The sequence below is a fragment of the Pongo abelii genome, chromosome 19 (assembly GCF_028885655.2).
Source record: "Pongo abelii isolate AG06213 chromosome 19, NHGRI_mPonAbe1-v2.0_pri, whole genome shotgun sequence".
NCBI lineage: Eukaryota > Metazoa > Chordata > Mammalia > Primates > Hominidae > Pongo > Pongo abelii.
Window position 1 is genome coordinate 88,449,253 of NC_072004.2, and position 23,028 is coordinate 88,472,280.

The 23,028-nt window shown below is 44.8% G+C and overlaps 1 protein-coding gene and 1 pseudogene across 12 annotated transcripts in view; both read right to left on the reverse strand.

Annotated features, from left to right (window-relative positions):
* SLC39A11 (solute carrier family 39 member 11) overlaps positions 1 to 23,028 on the reverse strand; it is a 564,735-nt gene that overhangs the window by 429,033 nt on the left and 112,674 nt on the right. The gene's annotated exons all lie outside the window — the stretch shown is intronic.
* On the reverse strand, positions 8,391 to 10,999 carry LOC129051110 (ubiquitin-like protein ATG12; annotated as a pseudogene).

A 23,028-nucleotide genomic window follows, 5' to 3' on the forward strand; every position in this document is an offset into this window, starting at 1 on the left:
TAACTTTTTGTCCTTCACGTTGTCTTTATCAGGTTTTTGATAACTATAGAAAACTATTAAGGAGCTAAGGTTTTTCCTCCAAATATGTTGCTTTTTATATTCACCTTTGAAGTCTTTATCACTCTGGTTAAATTAATGACTATTATTTCGTAGTGACTTGTGATCCTATTTTGATGAAATGTTTTACACCTTTGATATTTAAACCAAAATCAAACTCTAAATTTAGTCTTTCTGACCAAGAATTAACTTTGGGATTCTCTAGCTGGGCCCTGAGAAAGCCTCAAAGGATATATCTCTCACCTTGTAAAGGAGAGATACTATACTAATTAGGCTTATTTAGTATGCTAAATTATATGGGAAGTACTGTCAAATAATAAGTAATGCTGAACCTTTTTTGAATTTTACTCATATGTGTTCTAGAAAATTGTTTACAATTTTTAGAAATTTGATACGTGATCAGCCATAATTTCAGTTATTATGTTAAATGGTTGTATTCCACAGAAACAACTAAATTTCCTTCTCAATTGTGTCATTATTGAATGAACTTTCATCAGCTCTTTAACCATGGACATTTTAAGTCTTGTCACTCACAGATGGTTGTTTGCTCGGTACTTTACTAAGCAACTATAAGCCTATAGTTTTGTCTTCAAGGAGGCTCATGGAAAAGATTCTGACAAGTACAGGTTTGTGATTACTTTAAGATCGTGTCATTAAACTGGATAAGAATTCTCAGAACTCACCAAGCGTGGTGGCTCATGCCTGTAATCCCAGCACTTTGGGAGGCCAAGGCAGGCGGATCCCAAGGTCAGGAGTTCGAGACCAACCTGGCCAACATGGTTAAACCCCGTCTCTACTAAAAATACAAAAATTAGCCGGGAGTGGTAGCAGGCGCCTGTCGTCCCAGCTACTCGGGAGACTGAGGCAAGAGAACCGTTTCAAACCACAAGGCAGAGGTTGCAGTGAGCTGAGATTGCACCACTGCCCTCCAGCTTGGGCAAAACGGCAAGACTCTGTCTCAAGAAAAAAAAAAAATTCTCAGAACTCGTATGAAGAAACTCACTGGTTCATAAAACTGTTAACCCACCATCAAAAGAACAAGAATTAATTAAATGCTAAAGAAATGTTTTGGCAGATTTTCATGCTAAGTCAGTTGGTTGTGAAATTGTTAAGATATAGAAGCTGAATGAACTCCCTAAGATTTATCCAAGTCAAATCACCTATGATGACCTATTCATTGGACAGCGTTATGCATCTTAATTGGAGAAATAAAACTTGTACTTGAAAGGATGTAAATTCAACATTAAGCGTAGACTCATAAAGGGCTTAGACAACTACTTGGTCTTTTCTGAGTCCTTAAAGCTTCCATTATTAAAAGTTCTATGCAGGCTGGGCAAGTGGCTCATGCCTATAATCCCAGCATTTTGGGAGGCCGAGGCGAGTGGATTGCTTCCACTCAGGAGTTCAAGACTAGCCTAGGCAACACAGTGAAACCCTATCTCTACAAAAAAAATACAAAAATTAGCCAGGTGTAGTGGCCCATGCCTGTGGTCCCAGCTACTCAGGGGGCTGAGGTGGGAGGATCACTTCAGCCCAAGAGAATGCTGCAGTGACCTCACATGATCATGTCACTGCACTCCAGCCTGGGTGACAGACTGAAACCTTGTCTCAAAAAAAAAAAAAAAAAAAAAAATCCTGTGTTCCATGACTCTTCATACCGTAGACAAAATGAAACAAATTATGGAAAAATAATGGTGTGGCAACTGTTCTAGAATTACTAGGATGGTTTGTAACCAGTGCTTAGTTCGTCAAACTCATAATCCTGGAAAGACAATCAAAACTTCAGATGAGGCCAGGCACAGTAGTTCACACCTGTAATCCCAGCACTTTGGGAGGCTTAGGCAGGCAGATCACATGAGCTCACAAGTTCGAGACCACCCTGGGCAACATAGCAAAACCCCATCTCTACAAAAAAAATACAAAAATTGGGTGTGCTGACGCACGCCTGTAGTCCCAGCTACTTGGGAGGCAGAGGTAGGAGGATGGCTTCCACCTGGGAGGCAGAGGAGGTTACAGTGAGCCAAGACTGCGCCACTGCACTCTAGCCTGGGTGATAGTGCCAGACCTTGTCTCAAAACAAACAAACAAACAACAAAAAAAAAAACTTTAGGTGATACACTTCTGCTACCTGATAGGCCATTTCAACATCTACAGAGGGATTTCATTAAATTGCCACCTTCAATAGGATATCAGTATGTCTTGCAACAGTTTGCATGTTTCCTGGTTGGATAGAAACTTTCCCATGTAGAAAAGCTAATGCTATGACAGTAGCAAGGAAGTTATTACAAAATTTATTTCCTTTATGGCAGTGGTCTCCAACCTTTTTGGCACCAGGGACCGGTTTCGTGGAAGACAGTTTTTCCATGGATTGGGGGTGGGGGATGGTTTTGGAATGACACTGTTCCACCTCAAATCATCAGGCGTTAGAGTCTCATAAGGAGACCGTAACCTAGATCCCTCGCACGTGCAGTTCACCACAAGAGTTGTGCTCCTCTGAGAATCTAATTCTGCTGCTGATCTGACAGGAGTAGTTCAGGAGGTAATGAGAGCAATGGGGAGTGGCTGCAAATACAGATGAAGTTTTGCTCACTCGCCCGCCTCTCACCTCCTGCTGTGTGGCCCAGTTCCTAACAGGCCACAGACCAGTAAGTCTTGGGGGCCTGCTGGGGGTTGGGGACCCCTGCTTGAGGAGACATCCCTGTCAAAATCTCTAGTGACACAGGAATCCATTTGGACAAATTATAAAAGAGTTAAAATGTTATAAGCACAAGGTACTATCATTGTCTCTTATCACCCTCAGTCTTTTGGAAAGATAAAAATGACAAAAGGCATTTTTAAAAATGAAATTGGCGAAGGTAACTGAATCAGTTGGATTGACTTGGCCAAAGGTACTACCGTTAGCACTAGTGGCAATCAGATCCATTCTCACTGGGATATACAGATTGACCCCTTATGAAATAATTACTGGAAGGCCTACACTGCTAATAGAACCTCATGTATCTTTGACTCTTATAAACTCTAATATAATTAAATGCTGCAAGACTTTAACGAATTATGTCAAAATGTATTTTCACAGGGTAAAAGAAGCTTTTCAAGGCCAGGTGCGGTGGCGCGTGCCTGTAATCCCAGCTACTCTAAAGGCTGAGGCAGGAGAATCACTTGAACCCGGGAGGCAGAGGTTGCAATGAGCCGAGATCGTGTCACTGCACTCCAGCCTGGGTGACAGAGCAAGGCTCCATCTCAAAAAAAAAATTAAAATAAAAATAAAAAATAAAACCTACGGCCACAAGATTATTGCAGGGGTCAGATGAGGTAACGGATGAGAAAGTGCTTCGAAAAGTATAAAGCAATAAACCAATGTCACATAATAATATTTGGGGCTCCTGAGCCCATAAGATGCAAGTGTTTGCTGCCATCAGCCCATGGATACTCTCCCCCACACAGAAATCTTCATGCATAATTACAAAGTGTTCAGCAAATTCACATCTGTAATCTATTTAAAGTTTATGCACAGGCAATGACTGTGTGTCCCTTCCTCCATCTTAAATACGATACTAATCCGTTTTCCCCTTGTTTATGCATTTAACAGGTATCTATTTTTTCCACCCTCCTGGAGAACTAACTCATTTAGCTCCAGGGCTGTCTTGGTTGATTTCTCTACAAGAAGACCAGAGCTTCAGAAATTGACAGAGGTTTCCAAAGAAATGCTAAAGCAAAAAAAAGGAAATAAAAAAAAAAAAGAAAGAAAACCTATGCACTGGTCGGTGTGAAGCCTCCCCTTCATCTGTGTGTCAGACACACAGTTCTCACCATCAGGCCTGATGGTTCTATTTGGTTTGCCGTTCAGTGAGTCCGCAGAAACCAAGCACTGTGGCTCATGGCCCTGAGCCAAAGTCAGATGTGGGATTAGAAGCCAGGGCACAGTGGCAGCTAAGATCGGCTTCCACCAACAAGCTATTAAAAAAGTTTGTCTCCCTGGTATTTTGTTCTTTCTTTTCTCCGGAGGGCACAGAAGCATTAAACAGTCATGACTGAATTTATCCTCCCACCATTTGCACAAAATGGGAGGGAAAGGATTTCAGTCTCTGTGGAGCCTTGAGATGCCTGGAGGTTAAAGGACTTGTGGCTAATCATGAGGACCGTAAGCAGCTCAGCTAGAAATACAACCTAGGGCTCCAGACTCCCCATCTGTGCTGAAACACTCCCTTTATTACTGTGTAGGATGGAGTTCTGCTTCCTGGCCTCAGCTGCCCAGAGAGGAGGTCCCCCCTCTAAGGAAAGCAGCAGTATTGCAAAGGTGCTCACAGGGACTCCTAAGGTCGTATTCCTTAGGGTGGCAGCCACCAGGGAGGGGAAGTGGAATGAGGCCAAGAAAACTCCTTGATCCATCCGGCATCCAACCCTGTAGCCAGCAAACCTCTCCAGGCCCTGGGAAAAGCAGAGAGCAAGGATTCTCAAGCCCATAATGTCAGCTCCTCTGGTCTCCATGCTTCTCTTCTCACCATACTTGGCAGAGGGAGGATAGGGGAAAAAACACAGTTTGGCACTGTATCCCCCTACTCTGCCCTATACCCCTGCCTGAGGAACACCAAGACAGGGCTTCCCTTTTCTCCCTCCTGCTCTCAAAGTGTCTTTATAGCCATAAATTAAATTTAGAAAATGAGACAGAGTCTCCCCAGCAAAGGGGGAAAGATATTGATTCCTGATTGTGGAAGAGAATTATTGGGTCCTTAAAAAAACAAAAAGAGGCCAGGCTCAGTGGCTCACGTCTGTAATCCCAGCACTTTCGGAGGCTGAGGCTGGCAGATCACTTGAGGTCAGGCGTTCGAGACCAGCCTGGCCAAAATGGTGACACCTCGTCTCTACTAAAAATACAAAAATGAGCTGGGCGTGGTGGCAGGTGCCTGTGATCCCAGCTACTCGGGAGGCTGAGGCAGGAGAATCGCTTGAACCCGGGAGGCAGAGGTTGCAGTGAGCCGAGATCGCACCACTACACTCCAGCCCGGGCAACAGAGCGAGACTCCAGTTCAAAAAATAAACTGACAAAGGTAATGAGAGGTGACAGCGCGCTGGCAGTCCTCACAGCCCTCGCTCGCTCTCAGCACCTCCTCTGCCTGGGCTCCCACTTTGGCGGCACTTGAGGAGCCCTTCAGCCCACCGCTGCGCTGTGGGAGCCCCTTTCTGGGCTGGCCAAGGCCGGAGCCCACTCCCTCAGCTTGCAGGGAGGTGTGGAGGGAGAGGCGCGAGCGGGAACCCGGGCTGCATGCAGTGCTTGCGGGCCAGCTGGAGTTCTGGGTGGGCGTGGGCTTGGCGGGCCCCTCACTCGGAGCAGCCGGCCGGCCCTGCCGGCCCCGGGCAATGATGGACTTAGCACCCGGGCCAGCGGCTGCGGAGGGTGTACTGGGTCCCCCAGCAGTGCCAGCCCACCAGCGCTGCGCTCGATTTCTCACCGGGCCTTAGCTGCCTTCCCGCGGGGCAGGGCTCGGGACCTGCAGCCCGCCATGCCTGAGCCTCCCACCCCCTCCATGGGCTCCTGTGCGGCCGGAGCCTCCCCGACGAGTGCCACCCCCTGCTCCACGGCGCCCAGTCCCATCGACCACCCAAGGGCTGAAGAGTGCGAGCGAACGGCGCGGGACTGGCAGGCAGCTCCACCTGCAGCCCCGGGGCGGGATCCACTGGCTGAAGCCAGCTGGGCTCCTGAGTCTGGTGGGGACGTGGAGAACATTTATGTCTAGCTCAGGGATTGTAAATACACCAATCGGCACTCTGTATCTAGCTCAAGGTTTGTAAACACACCAGTCAGCACCCTGTGTCTAGCTCAGGGTTTGTGAATGCACCAATCAACACTGTATCTAGCTGCTCTGGTGGGGGCCTTGGAGAACCTTTATGTCTAGCTCAGGGATTGTAAATGCACCAATCGGCACTCTGTATCTAGCTCAAGGTTTGTAAACACATCAATCAGCACCCTGTGCCTAGCTCAGGGTTTGTGAATGCACCAATCGACACTCTGTATCTAGCTGCTCTGGTGGGGCCATGGAGAACCTTTGTGTCCATACTCTGTATCTAACTGATCTGATGGGGACGTGGAGAACCTTTGTATCTAGCTCAGGGATTGTAAACACACCAATCAGCACCCTGTCAAAACAGACCACTCGGCTCTACCAATCAGCAGGACGTGGGTGGGGCCAGATAAGAGAATAAAAGCAGGCTGCCTGAGCCAGCAGTGGCAACCCGCTCAGGTCCGCTTCCACACTGTGGAAGCTTTGTTCTTTCGCTCTTTGCAATAAAACTTGCTAGTGCTCACTCTTTGGGTCCACGCTGCTTTTATGAGCTGTAACACTCACCGCGAAGATCTGCAGTTTCACTCCTGAAGCCAGCGAGACCATGAGCCCACCGGGAGGAATGAACAACTCCAGACCTGCTGCCTTAAGAGCTGTAACACTCACCGCGAAGGTCTGCAGCTTCACTCCTGAGCCAGCGAGACCACGAACCCACCAGAAGGAAGAAACTCCGAACACATCCGAACATCAGAAGGAACCAACTCCAGACGCGCCACCTTAAGAGCTGTAACACTCACCGCAAGGGTCTGCGGCTTCATTCTTGAAGTCAGTGAGACCAAGAACCCACCAATTCTGGACACAGTAATATAGGAGCAGGTTAACAAAACCAAGTCATGCTGAAGCTTAGAATATAAAAATTTCTCTCTTCCCTGCCTCTTCCAGTTCCACAGCCTGGACACACCTGTTCTCAGGAAGTCAGGAATCCTTCCCCCAAGCAAAAAGATTCTGAAGATATTAAGTTACTGTCAGCCAAAGAATGTCACCTCACCCAATAGCTAATTCTTGCTTCCAGAATAACACAGCCCTTGGACTGAGAGTTTAGCTCAAATCCTTTCCTCTCAGCAGATCCAGAACACCTACAACTGATCTGGGCCCACAAAGGTTTTACTTCTCTGCTGCTTACAAACAGAGAACACATTAGGCTTAACTGGGGCTTCGAATTTTTTCCACCAATGTTTAAGTTAGTAAACTGAATAGACACTTAGAAAGCCAGCATTTCTTCTCACTGGATGGGAGTTGGTGCCCAAAGGGAAGCTCAGAGGCAGGACGGAGAAAACAAGACAAAGGGGAAGCCCAGTGTAGGGATCAAGTGAGAGCTGAGAGTGGTCACAATGAAGGCACTTGGCACCAAAAAAGGAATACTGATTCTGGAAGGATGGACTGTGAACAGATGTCATCTCTGCAAAGGAGAGGTGGTAGATAGCAAAGCATGGCCACGATATTTTGTAATCTCCACCTACTGAGAACTAGAGACTAGAGAAACAGACTCTCCGGTGCCCACCTTCACCTTCTTGGGGCTCTTCCACTGCCATGTAAAGAAGCCTGGGCTATACTACTGAACCATGAGCAACCACATGGAGAGGTCCAGGCAAAAGGCAACAAACGCCAACGCCCCAGACCTGAGTGAGGCCCTTATACTCTCCAGTCTAGTGGAACTGCCAAATGACTGCAGCCTCATGAGTGATCCCAGGCAAGACCAGGAGAAGAACCACCCAGCTGAGCCCAGTCAACCTAGAACCACAGGAAATAAATTGCTGTTGTCTTAAGCCACTAAGTTTTGAGGTGTTTTCTAACCATACTCCACATTTATTGTATGTTAACTACCCAACATCCATTACACCTACTTGGCAAAAACACCTTAATCTGCTTTGGAGGAATCACTTTTCCCTCCATTATTCATCCTTATTATCTTTGTTATTTACTCTAATGGTGGGAGGAGGGAGGACAGGACACATGGCCCAGGCTTGGCCATTAATACACTACATCCCCTGGCAACATACATTAGTATTCAGGGATGAGCACACATCCTGCTCAAGTTTCACGGGCCAGGAGTAACTGGCCTGTCATGGGAAACAGCCTGAAAGTGGAGCCACACAGGGAAAAGCAGGACCAGGAGATGGAGAAAAACCAGGTGCTGGTGACAGCCTTTGATCCACAGAGTCTAGCAGTGCCCTGACACCAGTTCTGCTCCTGGATATTTTAAGTGCATAGACCAATACATTTTGTTTCTTCTTCTTGCCAGATTGAGTTAGGTTTTCTATTATTCATGATCCCAAAAGTCCTAGCTAATATAAAGAGACTAAGGGACTTATTTTTATCGTATATCCTTTGTACTACTTGAATTTCTTACCAAATTCATGTATTACTTCTTCCTTTCAAATGAAACTAAAGAAAGAACTCATTTTAAAAGCAACATACAAAATATACACTGAGAAGGTAAATCAATAACAGAATTAAGATTAAAAGTTCTCTCTGCACTAGGCTGTGTGGCCACAAGAGTGCTGAGTGCCTGCTCCAGTTTCCGTTCCGCCCTCTCTTTCAGTAATAGAATATCAACATTTAGCTGGGCAAACTGCTGCATAGCTAAAAGAACATGTGTCGCAGCATTCCTTGCAGCTATATTAGGTCATATGAGTGAGTTGTGGCCAATGAAATGTAAGTGGACCTGCTGTGCAGGACTTTCAGGGAATCTACCTCCCTCCTGCCACTTTGTAGCATGGAAGGCAGATGTGATGACTTGAGCTCCAGCAACTACCTTGGGTCAGAAAGACAAGGGCTGCCCTCTTGGGCAAAGCAGTGAGCAAAAAAGGAGTCTAGATCCCTGCTGACTCCATGAACCTATTTTCCCAGCCATGGTCTCTAGATTTCTTCTACAGAACAGGAGTCTTTCTTGTTTGTTTGTTTGTTTTTTTTGAGAACTGGCAATGAAGATGTTTATACAGTCTTAGTCTCCTTTTCAATCTTGGAGGCAGATCTGCAGCAATAATAGTAACAAGTAGGAGCAATGGGTGTACTATAATGACCATCTTTTATGATGACTGGTGTATTAATACAAATCACATTTTTTTTAGTCCATTCATGCTATGGATGTTTTCTTATGCATAAACATAGAGTAGACACGTACTGAATAGATCACATCTGTTAAGTCTCTTGCCACAAGCATCAACACTTTTCAGAGCTGTCTCTTCTGTGAAAATCCATTTAATGTAGCAAGTTGATTTTCTTTGTGGTTCATCCCCATGCCTGAGACTTGCAGTAATGTAAAACCAGTTTACCATCACTGCCAAAACACTCATAGAGAGTTCCAACTTCCTGGTCTGGGGAAGGAGCAAAGGACTGATTCACATAAATAAACAACTGTTCTGAGGCCACAAGTTTAAGAAACTTTTTGCTAAAGTCAATGAGTCCTTGGATGGTTCATGTTCGCTCTACTGCCCACTTCTTTGTTTTCATAATAGGAGTATCTCCCACAGCCTTTAGCAAAATGTCAATTTTTTTCTTGGTGTCACCAGCAGGTTCCTCTGTTCCTGGGGAACCTGCAGCGGAAGATGGGGGCTCTGGGATGGTTGTTTCTGGGGAGACCTCCGTAAGTCCTTCCCTTCCAGCAGCACTTGAGGGAGGAAGCTGCAATATGGACTGCGGCTCCTCCACCATCTTGCTTGGAGAGACTCTGGGGTCTTTCTTGTTTTAGCCACTATTTTTCAGGTCTCACTTACTCTCAGTCAAATCTAATCCTCACAGATATAGATCACCAAAAGCAGAGAAGCAGGAAACATCACCACCAGTACAACTAGCTGTAGGTGTCTGGTTGCCATGGAGACCACCCCAACACATGCAGATTCCAAAGTACAAACTCACTCAAATGAGACAGACCTGATGTAAGTAAGCCTAAGAGACCCTCGGCCTCCTCATTTCTGGTAGAGTCCCCCTCAGTCCATAAGGCAGAATGGTGATGCCAAACTCTTTAGCAGCCCCAGGGGAGTTGGCCCCAGACACACAGTTCCTGTTGTAAGCTTGAACAGCTTTGCTTGACTACTTTCACAATCAAAGGACTGCCAAGTCCTCTAGGTTCTCCAGCAGGACTGTCTCTCACACTTCCTATCTCCTATACCTCTGTCCAAAGTCAAAGCCTCATTATTACCTTTCACCTAAACGCAAGAACCTCCATCCTGTTTCTCAACTGCCAGGCTCCCCCTGTGCCCACGCATGGCCAGTCTATCTGCTACCAACAGAATGTATTTCTTGAAAGCACAGCTCTGATCCTGTCCCCTTCTCAAACACCTCTCCAGGAACTCCCCCATCAATCTAGAGAACAGAGCACAACTCCTTTCTAAGGAACTATAGGTTGATCACGTATGGGCCCCAACCTACCTCTCTGGCATCACCTCCCAACCAAACGAATAACTGTGTTGCCAACAGCCCTGTATTTTCCACTCTTATGATTCCAATTTTCTGTTCCCTCTGCCTATAACGCATTTCCTTCCCCTACCGCCTCTTCCCAACTCCCATCCTTACTTGTCAAAACTCAACCTATCCCTCCCACCCAAGCTCATCCATGAAGAAGTCCTAATTTCCCAACTAGAAGTAATCTCCCTGTCACTGAGTTTCCAGCACCTTCTGTTCATTACCTTCTTAACAACCACATGCTGACCCGCCTCATAATGACAGGCAAATGTGACTTCTCTCCCCAGCCGACCTTGAGCTCCTTGCAGGGAGGGATTATATCTTGCTTCTTTGCATGCTCTCCCACAATGCCTTACACATAGTAAGTGCTCACTAAATGGTTGAGGGCTTGGCCTGAAGACAGTTCTCTCCCTGCTCCCACGTTCTGAGCAGCTGTTCTCCAAAGAAAGAAACAAATGGTTATTCTGCAAACAGAACACGTTTGGGCCAACTCTAAAATTACACAGGCCCTTGACAAAGCTTTGATTACTGGCTCTTCTCCCCTTTTATGAGCAAGCCACTGCTAAAAAGCAATAATATGCAATCCAACCGCAGCCTCTCCACAAAGCACTTGTGTTAATAATCTTGACATGCAAGGGCTAAAGGACAAAACTTAACCAATATTAACTTTGATCCTTTGCACTCAGGGTATCTTTCAAAAGAATTGATACCCAGTAAGTGCTTTTTCATGTGATTGGTACTAAGATGCGTAAGAAAAATGATGTCAGCTACTCCCTATTATTTAAATTGCAGCAGAAGACATTTAGATCAGATAAGTTTCTAACAAGCTAGCTAAACACTCAATTAGGTGACAAAAAGAAAAGTATAAAGTCTTGCTTCACAAATGTCTTTGGGAACAATCTCTACTCCTACCATCTGTCTGGATTCAATGAAGTATTGTCCCATCTGATGGCAGAGGGCTGCCTGAGATGACTCCCACAAGTCTCTGCCAGCCTGAGATTTTTCAGACACAGTATGTGATCCAACAGGCACTGTACATCAAGAGAGAATTCAAACTCAAGCTCAAACTTTCCAAGCAGGAAAGATCCTGCCTGCCTTCTTTCTTTTAAGAGAGCCAAGGAGCCAGGCCCAGAGGACAGGCCTGAGTTCCCAGTTGCAGGCTGACCAGTATCCCATGACCAACTGGAAAATGAACCTGAAAATATGACAACTACCCCCAACCCAGGCTGGTATCAAGATCAACAGTCTTGAGAACCAACACTAATGTCAAGTATGAGCCTTCCATAGACAGGGCTGCAGCTAGACACCAGAAGTGACAGCCTCCTCCCAGACTTCCCTCATCCAAGCTCCAGGGCCCCATTCTTTATGTCCAGAGCTCTTCTGACTGTGACCCGAACCCTAAGCATTAACTCAGTTGAATTCTTAGCCTCAAAGTTACATGCAGCCTTTGAAGGGAGTCTGCTTTTTCCAAACACCAGCTCATCCTTCATTAAACCATGATCCCGATTAGAACAGGGGTTCCCGGCTTTGGCTGCACATCACAGTCACCTGGTGATCTGGTTTGACTGTGTCCCCACCCAAACCTCATCTTCAATTGTAGCTTCCACAATTCCCACATGTTGTGAGAAGGACCCGATGGGAGGTAATTAAATCATGAGGGCGGACCTTTCCCATGCTCTTCTCATGATAGTGAGTAAGTCTCATGAGATCTGATGGTTTTATAAAGGAGAGTTTCCCTGCACAAGCTCTCTTCTCTTGTCTGCCGCCATGTCAGACATGTCTTTCACTTTCTGCCATGATTGTGAGGCCCCCCCAGGCACGTGGAACTGTGAGTCCATTACATCTCTTTTGTAAATTGCCCAGTCTCCCGTATGTCTTTATCAGCAGCATGAAAATGAACTAATACACCTGGGGAGCTCTAAAAATTACTAGTGCCTTATCCTAGGGTCCCTCCACCCCCCGACCTCAGAGATTCAGGGGTAGTTAATCCAGGGTATGTTCAGGGCATTGGGGTTTTTTAAAGCTCTCTAGGTGATTCTAACGAGCAACCAGGATGGAGAACCAATGCAACAGAATGAAGAGAACTTCCCCAAAGCCAGAGAACTCCTTGGAAGTGAACCATCAAGGACATGAGGCCAAGTTAGCTTACTCTGCTAGACTACAGGTGCTAGTGACTGTGACAAATTTGAGTGTTGCTTGAGCTAGCTTTCCCTCACAATCTCAAATTGCACACTTTTGGCTTGGCCATCTGTCTTGAAACAGTGTTTCCTTTGTGACAAGAACAACGGAGCAAAAGGGCCCAGAGAACTCATCACGCTTCACTTGCAAAGCCAGCCCCTGAAGATTCTTCAAAGGCAAAAGTTGAGCAAAGGAAGAGCTGCTGCAACACTGAGCTCCTAAATGAAGAGCAAGTCCTGTTTGGGAGGGTCCGCCACAAAGTGGTGATGTGGTGACCCCCTGGAAATCACCCAGTTGGGAACACCAGACATTCCAGGGACCATTCCTCCAGCACAGTGGTCCTGATGGTTCTTGCTCAAGCAGTTCACTGCCACCAGACCTCAGAAAACCGTTTCATAAACATTGCATCAGGGGCCAGCAAACTTCTTCTCTACAGGGCCAGATAGTAAATATTTTAGGCTTTGGGGCCACAGAGCCCTGTTGAAGCTATTCAACTCTGCCACTGTAGTCCAAAAGCAATCACATGCAATATTTCCGCAAATAGGCATGGCTGTGTTCCAACAAATCTTTATTTACAAAACAGGCAGCAGGCCGAATTTAAGGCACCCATGTACTTTGCCCACCTCTCCACTGAAACACAACTTCCTTACACACACAGGCCATCTCCCATCACTTCTTCAAACCCCTGGCACTCGGCACAGTGACTGCAATAGAGCAAGTTCTCAATAAATGCTAAACAAACGAAAGAATGAATGAATAAAAAATAAGCCGATTGCCCTAAAGGAATATCTATTAAACATCTACCTGTTCCTATAGAGAAACTAACAAGAGTTACTGCAACTTCAGAGCACTTACCCCTGACTATTTAAACTGAATCTCCAGGCCCTTATTAACCTTCTGCCCATCAATCACATATACTCACTCCCGCCCTCTCCTTCATAGGAACAGGGAAGGATGCCCCCAAACAAAGAGGAAGACCTTCCCAGGCAGAACGCTGTGGCCCTATCAATACAGAGGCCCAGGCCTGCAGGGAGACGCAGAAGGGTAGGAGGGGAGGCAGGGGCACCAGATATTCACTCACGCAGTCAGAGTATGAACGTGAGGAGGAAGGGGGAAAGGGATGGGGACAGACAGGGACTGTTTGCAGGGCTCTGGGCAGGCCTCAGGGCCACACCAACCCAGATGCTCAACAGAGCAACAGCATACACGTGGGCTCATGCGTCAAGACAAAGGCTGTTACTTCCCATCACGGCACAGAGAAGGTGATGTGTATCACTTCCTCCCCCACACTGTGGATAATGACATTGGAAATCTGAAGCATGAAACCGAAAAGAAAAAATACAAAAATAATAATCATCATCCGTCTCCTTCCTGAGTGTTTTGCTTCCCTTTCTTCTTCCTTCCTTCCCCACTTTGTGCCACCCCCTCTTCTTGAAGAAAGACTTCATCTTCCTCCCAGCGGAATTGGGAATCAGGGAGCCTCAAGCCCACAAAAACCACTAGTGTTTGGGGGCTGGGAGTGCCAGGCCAACAGTCAGGCTTGTCTCCCAAAATATGTTCATGGTCTCCTGTCCGTGCCTCACGTGGTTTGAGAATGTTCACCTTTGCCAATGCACAGTGGTTTTCTCGTTGGAAACTGACCATCTGAGGTCTTTAAAAATAAAATGCTGGCTGGGCGCAGTGGCCCACGCCTGTAATCCCAGCACTTTGGGAGGCCAAGGTGGGCGGATCACTTGTGGTCAGGAGTTCAAGACCAGCCTGGCCAACATGGTGAAACTCCATCTCTACTAAAAATACAAAAATTAGCTGGACGTGGTGGCAGGCACCTGTAAGCCCAGCTACTCGGGAGGCCAAGGCACAAGGATTTCTTGAACCCAGGGGGTGGAGGCTGCAGATTGTGCCACTGCACTCCAGCCTGGGTGACGGAGTGGGACTCCACCCCAAAAGTAAAATAAAATAAAATAAAATGCCAACTCCTCATCACATAAACTCTAAGGGTCCCAATACCCCGATTATGAGAGTGTGGAGTGCCAGTGTCTTGTAGCATTGCTATGCAGGAAGCAACACGTCAGAAGGCAGTGGGTACCCTATAGCACCTGTGCCATGGAACAGGCAACCACGCTGTGAATAATGGTTAGAGAGGGACCCTCCCCCATGTCCTCTTCAGGCACCAGGCCACACTGGGCTTGTCAAATGGGGCGTCTGGGACAGGTAGCTCAAGGTCCTACCAAACCAACCCTGTTACACTGTCTCACCTCTTTGTTGAGTGCCCACCCAAAATGCAGCCGTAGCCCTAAGATAGACAAAAGGCACCTCCCTTGTTATTGCGTACCAGTGCAGAACAAGCAAACCTGCTAAGAATAGAACCTTGGAGGCCCTGGGGCTCCCCAACTCCCTAAACCCTTAAAAAGCAAATTTAAGAGAGGAGCTTCACCCTAGACAACTGTCCCAAAACTTCCAAGGTCAGGCCTAGGAAGTCAGGCCTGAGTGATGCTGGGGACAGATCTGCTCTTGGTCCAGGCACTCTCTGGCTCTCTCCTTTATCCCTGGGAGGTCACCATCCCAGGGAGGTCATCTCAGGGTCTTTCATTTCTCCCAGCCTCCTAAAGAGAAAAACCACAGCTCAGAGTGACAGCAATGATCTTTGCAGGAGCCTCCTCAGAGTCCATGAGCCTATTCATTGCACATGGTCTTGTGGTGCTTTGGTTGTGGCCCAGCCCATCTCAGCGTGGTCCAAGACCCTTCACATTCCAATTCCATAAAAAATCTCCAAGAAAACATATCAGGCTTCCCTACCTCTCAGGCAGTAAGATGGGAAAAAAAAAAAAAGGTAGCAGCAATTATTAATTTCTCAATCCAGGATCTATAGAGTCGATAGTATAAAAGGTAGGATTTCCAAAGACCCAATTCAATGACTGCTCCCTTCCCTGGATTCCCTCAATCATATTTACTCTAGAATAAACCTTTCCAGGGGCCCTGCTGAAATATCCCTGACTTCATGCTACAATTATTCCCCCCGCCCCCCGCCCCAAGACAGAGTCTTGCTCTGTCACCCAGGCTGGAGTGCAGTGGTGCAATCTTGGCTCACTGCAACCTCCGCCTCCTGGGTTCAAGCAATTCTCCTGCCTCGGCCTCCCGAGTAGCTGGGATTAAATGCGCCCACAACCATGCCCGGCTAATTTTTTGTATTTCTAGTAGAGACAGGGTTTCACCATGTTGGCCAGGCTGGTCTCGAACCCCTGACCTCGTGATCCACCCACCTCGGCTTCCCAAAGTGCTGGGATTACAGGCATGAGCCACCGCACCCAGCCATGCTACAATTTAAATCAATTTCTTTCCATCCGGCTCTCTTTGGAAATGGAGAACAGCTGGTCACTATCATTCCTCCAGACTCAAAGGCCATCACTGGAGAGCATCATTAACTTCCAACAGTGAGCCAGTTATTTGGAAAAAACATTATGCACCACTTGCTGCACAAAAGCAGACTTAGCCAAAACCTCCTTAATAAAATCATGTCTTTCATAAGACACCAGCTCCCTATGGGATAAAATAATAGATATTAAATTGCCTTTTCATGCCTAGAAGTAAGTTTCTTGATTGGTAGACTGTCTTTCTCTTCTGCAGCTTCATGGTCCTATTATTCCATATAAGTGCTTCTTTCTTGATAGAATATGCACTGATGTAGAGATTCCTAGTTGGTTCAAGCCTTGCCAAAGAGACACAGCAGATCCACAGCAAATGAAATTAAAATGGTGATCCCCGATGTTTCAGCCACTCCAAATTCATCCAGATGTCTTTTGGGACAATGACTGCCTTCTCACTCACATCAAAAAGATATTCAACTGCATGCTTAATTTTACCACTGAATCATATCCCTAAGTAGGTGAACTAAAATCCAACTGAAACACTTCACAATTACCTTACAACAAAAAGATGTTTGCTAACCTGTGCTGCAACTTGTCCCTTTAAACATGCAGAAACAAGAAGCTCTTAATGAACCATCCGCTCCAATGTCCTCACTTCTCAGCAGAGTCAACTGAGGCCCAGGAAGACCAATAAGCTTGCCCGAGGTCACTCTGCCAAATACTGGCAGCCCCTGACATCTTATCTGGGTTTCATCCTACCTCCGCCATTATCTAGCAATTTTCAATTCTAAATAAGACATTTATTCTCACCAGACTTGTTTCTTGTCTGTAAACAAAGGCAGCTGGACCAGACATCAGCTCAGAGGCACTGTGGTATAAGAGTGGAAATTCTACAGTCAGACTATGGGTTCAAATCCTGGATCTGAGGCCAGGTGCAGTGGCTCACACCTATAATCTCAGCACTTTGGGAGGCCAAGGTGGGTGGATCACCTGGGGTAAGGAGTTTGAGACCAGCCTGGCCAACATGACGAAACTCCGTCTCTACTAAAAATACAAACATTAGCTAGGCGTGGTGGTGGGTGCCTGTAATCACAGCTACTAGGGAGGCTGAGGCAGGAGAATCACTTGAGCCCGGGAGGCAGAGGTTGCAGTCAGCTGACATCACGCCACTGTACTCTAGCCTGGGTGAAAGAGTGAGACTCCGTCTCAAAAAAATCCCGGATCTGCTCACCATGTGATACTGAACAATTTATTTAAACTCACTGTTCCTGTAAAGTGGGGAGGAATAATAGTAACTGGTGTATACCTCAAAGAGTCATTATTATAAAATTAAATTAGATGATCTAGGTAGAGTGTTTGGCAGAACATCTTGTACACAGTAAGGACTCAATAAATATTAAGTATTCTCATCACCTAAAATCTTTTCCACCCTTTAAGTTTTATTACTCTAGGATCCTGAGAGGGAATAATGACTTTTTTTTAATGGTAACCACTCTCCCTATTAAGTTCATGCCTCAGGCAAAAAAAAAAGTCAAGGCTAGACACAGGTGCTGATGAGAGCAAGACAATGATTACTAGAGACTTGGAGAGTAATTTAAGGAGTCAGGAGAAAAACAGGCAAATAAATTCCAAAATGAGACATTAAGAAGAAATGATTAACACTTCCAGGGCCCTGCTAATGAGAAAAAACAACTTGCGAAATATATTTTTGCTAAGCATATTTAAAATACACACGTCCTTTGTCCCTGGAATCTCTTACAGAAACACCTATTTTGGTGAACAATTATATATTGTATAAATATGTCATTGCAGCATTATATTACAGATGTATTGCAATGTATGCACAACATATACATAAATGTATACAAACCAACTGTAACAGCACGCTACAGTGCTGTGCAGACTTCTGTGCAAGGTACAATGGGACCCCAGTCAACTATCTTATAGCCAGTTTTGTCTTTTTCAAGACATATATTCAAAGCATCTCAGAACTGGGTTGAGGGAGCAAAGCCTTTATGGTACCACGCATGACGGCACATTTCACTGACCTGACACTCACTAGGTGTGCATAATACAATTTCTCCAAGGATACAGACTCAGGATTGACAGTAGTGACCTATGAGAAGTAAGAGGAAAAGACAAGGGGACTTTTTTTTTTTTTTTCTACATCTGAATTTTTCCACATTCTACTCTCTGGCTAGAGATGATACAACAAATTCTCTAGACCCGGGTTTCTCAGCCTTGGCGTGACTGGCACTTGGGGCTGGAGAGTCCTTTGTGGTTGTGATGCATTGTGTCCTTGTGTTGCAGGATGTTAAGTAGCATCCCTGGCCTCTACCCACTAGATACCAACGTGGCAAACGTGCTAAATGCCACCTGGAGGGCAATATTGCCCTCGGTTAAGAGTTACTGCCCCAGCCAATGAGTTGGCCTTATTAAATGTAATTTATTCCATAATATAAGCACAAGCCACTGCGACTGCCCAGGCCACCTGGGCCATATTGCCTTTCCCTAGTTCAGGGAAACATGTATGAGAACCCACTTTGAGTTGTTAAAATCCCCTGGGTTTGAGTCCCAACCGTCTCCCACATGATGTTCTGACATTCCCTATGCATCTGGGGACCCACCAGGAGTTTCTTTGTGCAACTATCTCATATTCAAGGACAATGTTTGTTATTGTTGTTTTAGGAGTGGGTTTCACTCCTGTTGTCCAGGCTGGAGTGCAATGGCACGATCTTGGCTCACTGCAGCCTCTGCCTCCCAGGCTCGAGCAATTCTCCTGCCTTAGCCTCTCAACTAGCTGAGATTATAGGCGCATGCCACCATGCCTGGCTAATTTTTGGTTTTCTTTTGTTTTGTTTTGTTTTTTGACAGAGACAGGGTTTCTCCATGTTGTCCAGACTGCTCTCCAACTCCTGAGCTCAAGTGATCCGCCTGCCTCCGCCTCCCAAAGTGCTGGGATTATAGGCGTGAGATACCGCATCTGGCTCAAGGACAATTTTAGAAAAGTAAATCATTTCTTTCTGATAAATACACACACATAATCTTTAGAGTCTCTTTCTTTCTACTGACTACTTTAAAAGTCAGAAGTACAACCATCTGAGCTCCTCATTCGTGATAACACACTGGCCTTGTGATTTTTTTTTAAGGAAATTATATCTTAAATGTTCATGTTTTCATGCTCCCAAATTCATTCTTCATGTCCTGAAAACTTCTTATACTCTATCTGGTTTTGTTGGTTTGTTTCCTTTCTTGTTTTATCTTGGTTTTTGTCTTTTGCTATGTGATTTTTACAATAGCTTCTGATCTAAAAGAGTAACCTAGAGTGCAGTGGCCACGCCTGTAATCCCAGCACTTTGGGAGGCTGAGGTGGGCGGATCACGAGGTCAGGAGATCGAGACCATCCTGGCTAACATGGTGAAACCCCGTCTCTACTAAAAATACAAAAAATTAGCCGGGCGTGGTGGCGTGCACGTGTAGTCCCAGCTACTCAGGAGGCTGAGGCAGGAGAATGGCATGAACCCAGGAGGCGGAGCTTGCAGTGAGCCGAGACCACACCTTTGCAGTCCAGCCTAGGTGACAGAGCAAGACTCTGTCTCAGAAAAAAAAAAAAAAGAGAACTTTGAAAAACTAGGTGCCCCATCACTCATTTGTAAGTTGACATTTAAAACGTTTTTGTCTCCAGTTTAAATAGCTGCAGAAGATATCATTTTAGGCATATAAATATGCAGATAGATAGATCAGATATAGATAGATAGACAAGTAGGTAGGTAAGTAGGGAGGTAGGTAGGTAGCTAGGTAGATAGATTTGTTTAAATAAAACTGTTTCATTAGTCTTTTTTTTTTTTTTTTTTGAGATGGAGTCTCACTCTGTTGCCCAGGCTGGAGTGCAATGGCACAATCTCAGCTCACTGCAACCTCCACCCTCCGGGTTCAAGCGATTCTCCTGTTTCAGCCTCCCAAGTAGCTAGGATTACAGGTGCCCGCCACCATGCCTGGCTAATTTTTGTTTTTTGTCTTTTTTTAGTAGAGATGGGGTTGCGCCATGTTGGCCAGGCTGGTGTTCAGCTCCTGACCTCAGGTGATCCACTCGCCTCAGCCTCCTAAAGTGCTGGGATTACAGGTGTGAACCACCATGCCCGGCCTATCTCATCAGTCTTTTAAGTGAATCCAGTAGGACCTAAATAGAATAGAGATTTTATTCCCATCATTATCCACCTAAAAACAGAGTACATAAACAAGCCTATGTTTCTTTGTTAGACGCAATTTTGTTTGCATGTTACATTTTACACACACACACACACACACACACACAAATGCACCATAAGCAAACTCTTTTTCAAAAGCCAAAAAAATTTACATCATTGCTTTTTCTGCTTGACTTGTATTTCAATTCTATTTCACCACAGAATATATCCTAAAGCAACTTATATTTATACTAGAAAATCTATTATTGATTTCTTTTTTTTTTTTTTTTTTTGATGGAGTCTCACTCTATTGCCCAGGCTGGAGTGCAAGGGTGCAATCTTGGCTCACTGCAACCTCCGCCTCCCTGGTTCAAGCAATTCTCCTGCCTCAGCTTCCCAAGTAGCTGGGATTAGAGGCATGTGACACCATGCCCAGCTAACTTTGTATTTTTAGCAGAGACAGGGTTTTACCATGTTGGTCACGCTGGTCTCAAACTTCTGACCTTAGGTGATCCACCCACCTCGGCCTCCCAAAGTGCTGGGATTACAGGCATAAGCCACCACACCCAGCCATATTATTGATTTATTTATCACACTTCCCTGCCATATAAATATCTGCATACATTTTAGATTAAAACCCTCAGTAAAATCAGCATAGAAGGGACATACCTTAAGGTAATAAAAGTCATCCAGGACAAACCCACAACCAACATTATACTGAAAGGGGAAAAGTTGAAAGCATTCCTCCTGAGAACTGGAACAAGACAAGGATACCGGCTTTCACCACTTCTATTCAACATAGCACTAGAAGTCCCAGCCACAGCAATCAGACAAGAGAAAGAAAGGGCATCCAAATCCATAAAGAGGAAGTCAAACATCGCTGTTTGCCGACAATATGATCGTATACCTAGAAAACCCTGAAGACTCATCCAAAAACCTCCTAGAACTGATACATAAATTCAGCAAAGTTTCAGGATACAAGATTAATGTATACATATCAGTAGCTCTGCTATACACCAACAGCAATAAAGCTGAGAATCAAAGCAAAAAAACCCCTTTTACAATAGCTGCAAAATAATAATAATAATACCTAGGAATACACCTAACCAAGGAGGTGAAAGAACTCTACAAGGACTGCTGAAAGAAGTAATAAATGACACAAACACATGGAAACACCTCCCATGCACACAGATATGGTAAAAATGACCACACTGCCAAAAGCAATCTACAAATTCAACGCAATTCCCATCAAAATACCACCATCATTCTTCACAGAACTAGAAAAAATAATCCTAAAATTCATATGGAACCAAAAAAGAGCCCACATAGCCAAAGCAAGACTAAGCAAACAGAACAAATCTGGAGGCATCACACTACCCAACTTGAAACTATACTTTAAGACTACAGTCACCAAAACAGCATGGTACCGGTATAAAAATAGGCATGTAGACCAATAGAACAGAATAGAGAACCCAGAAATAAAGGCAAATACTTACAGCCAACTGATCTTCTACAAAGCAAACAAAAACAAAGTGGAGAAAGGACATCCTATTCAACAAATGGTGCTGGGATCATTGGAAAGCCACATTTAGAAGAATGAAACTGGATCCTCATCTCTCCCCTTACACAAAAATCAACTTAAGATGGATCAAAGACTTAAATGTAAGACCTGAAAACATAAAAATTCTAGAAGATAACATTGGAAAAACCCTTCTAGACATTGACTTACGCAAAGATTTCATGACCAAGAACCCAAAAGCAAATGCAACAAAAACAACGATAAATAGATAAGACTTACAAACTGAAAAGCTTCTGTAGGTCAGGCACAGTAGCTCACACCTGTGGTCCCAGCACTTTGGGAGGCTGAGGCAGGCAGATAATTTGAGGTCCGGAGTTTAAGACCAGCCTGGCCAACATGGTGAAACTCCGTCTCTACTGAAAATACAAAAATTAGCCAGGCACGGTGGTGGGCACCTGTAATCCCAGCTACTTGGGAGGCTGAGGCAGGAGAATCGCTTGAACCCTGGTGTCAGAGAATGCAGTGAGCTGAGACCGCACCACCACACTCCAGCCCGGGCGACAGAGTGAGGCTCCATCTCAAAAAATAATAAAATAAATAAATAAATAATAAAAAGCTTCTTCACAGCAAAAGAAATAATCAGCAAACAGGCAACCCACAGGGTGGGAGAAAACCTTTGCAACCTATACATCTGACAAAGGACCAATATCCAGAATCTACAAGGAACTCAAACAAATCAGCAAGAAAAAAACAAACAATCCCATCAATAAGTGGGCTAAGGACATGAATGGACAATTCTCAAATGAAGATATACAAATAGCCAACAAACATAAGAAAAAAACACGCAACATCACTAATGATCAGGGAAATGCAAATCAAAACCACAATGCAACACCACCTTACTCCTGCAAGAATGGCCATAATAAAAAAATCAAAAAATAATAGATGTTGGTGTGGATGTGGTGAAAAGGGAACATTTTTACACTGCTAGTGGGAATGTAAACTAACACAACCACTATGGAAAACAGTGTGGTAGTTCCTTTTAAAGAACTAAAAGTAGATCTACCATTGGATCCAGCAATCCCACTACTAGGTATCTACTTAGAGGAAAAGAAGTCATTATACAAAAAAGATACTTGCACACACGTGTTTATAGCAATACAGTTTACAATTGCAAAAATATGGAACCAGCCCAAATGCCCACCGATCACGGAGTGGATAAAGAAAATGTGATATATATATATCACATATATATGTATATCACATATATCACATATATACGTATATATATATCACATATATATGTGATATATATATACATATGTGATATATATATACGTATATATGTATATATATGCACACATACACATATATACACATATATACATATATACACATATATACATATATACACACATATATACATATACACACATATATACATATACACATATATACATATATACACATATATACAT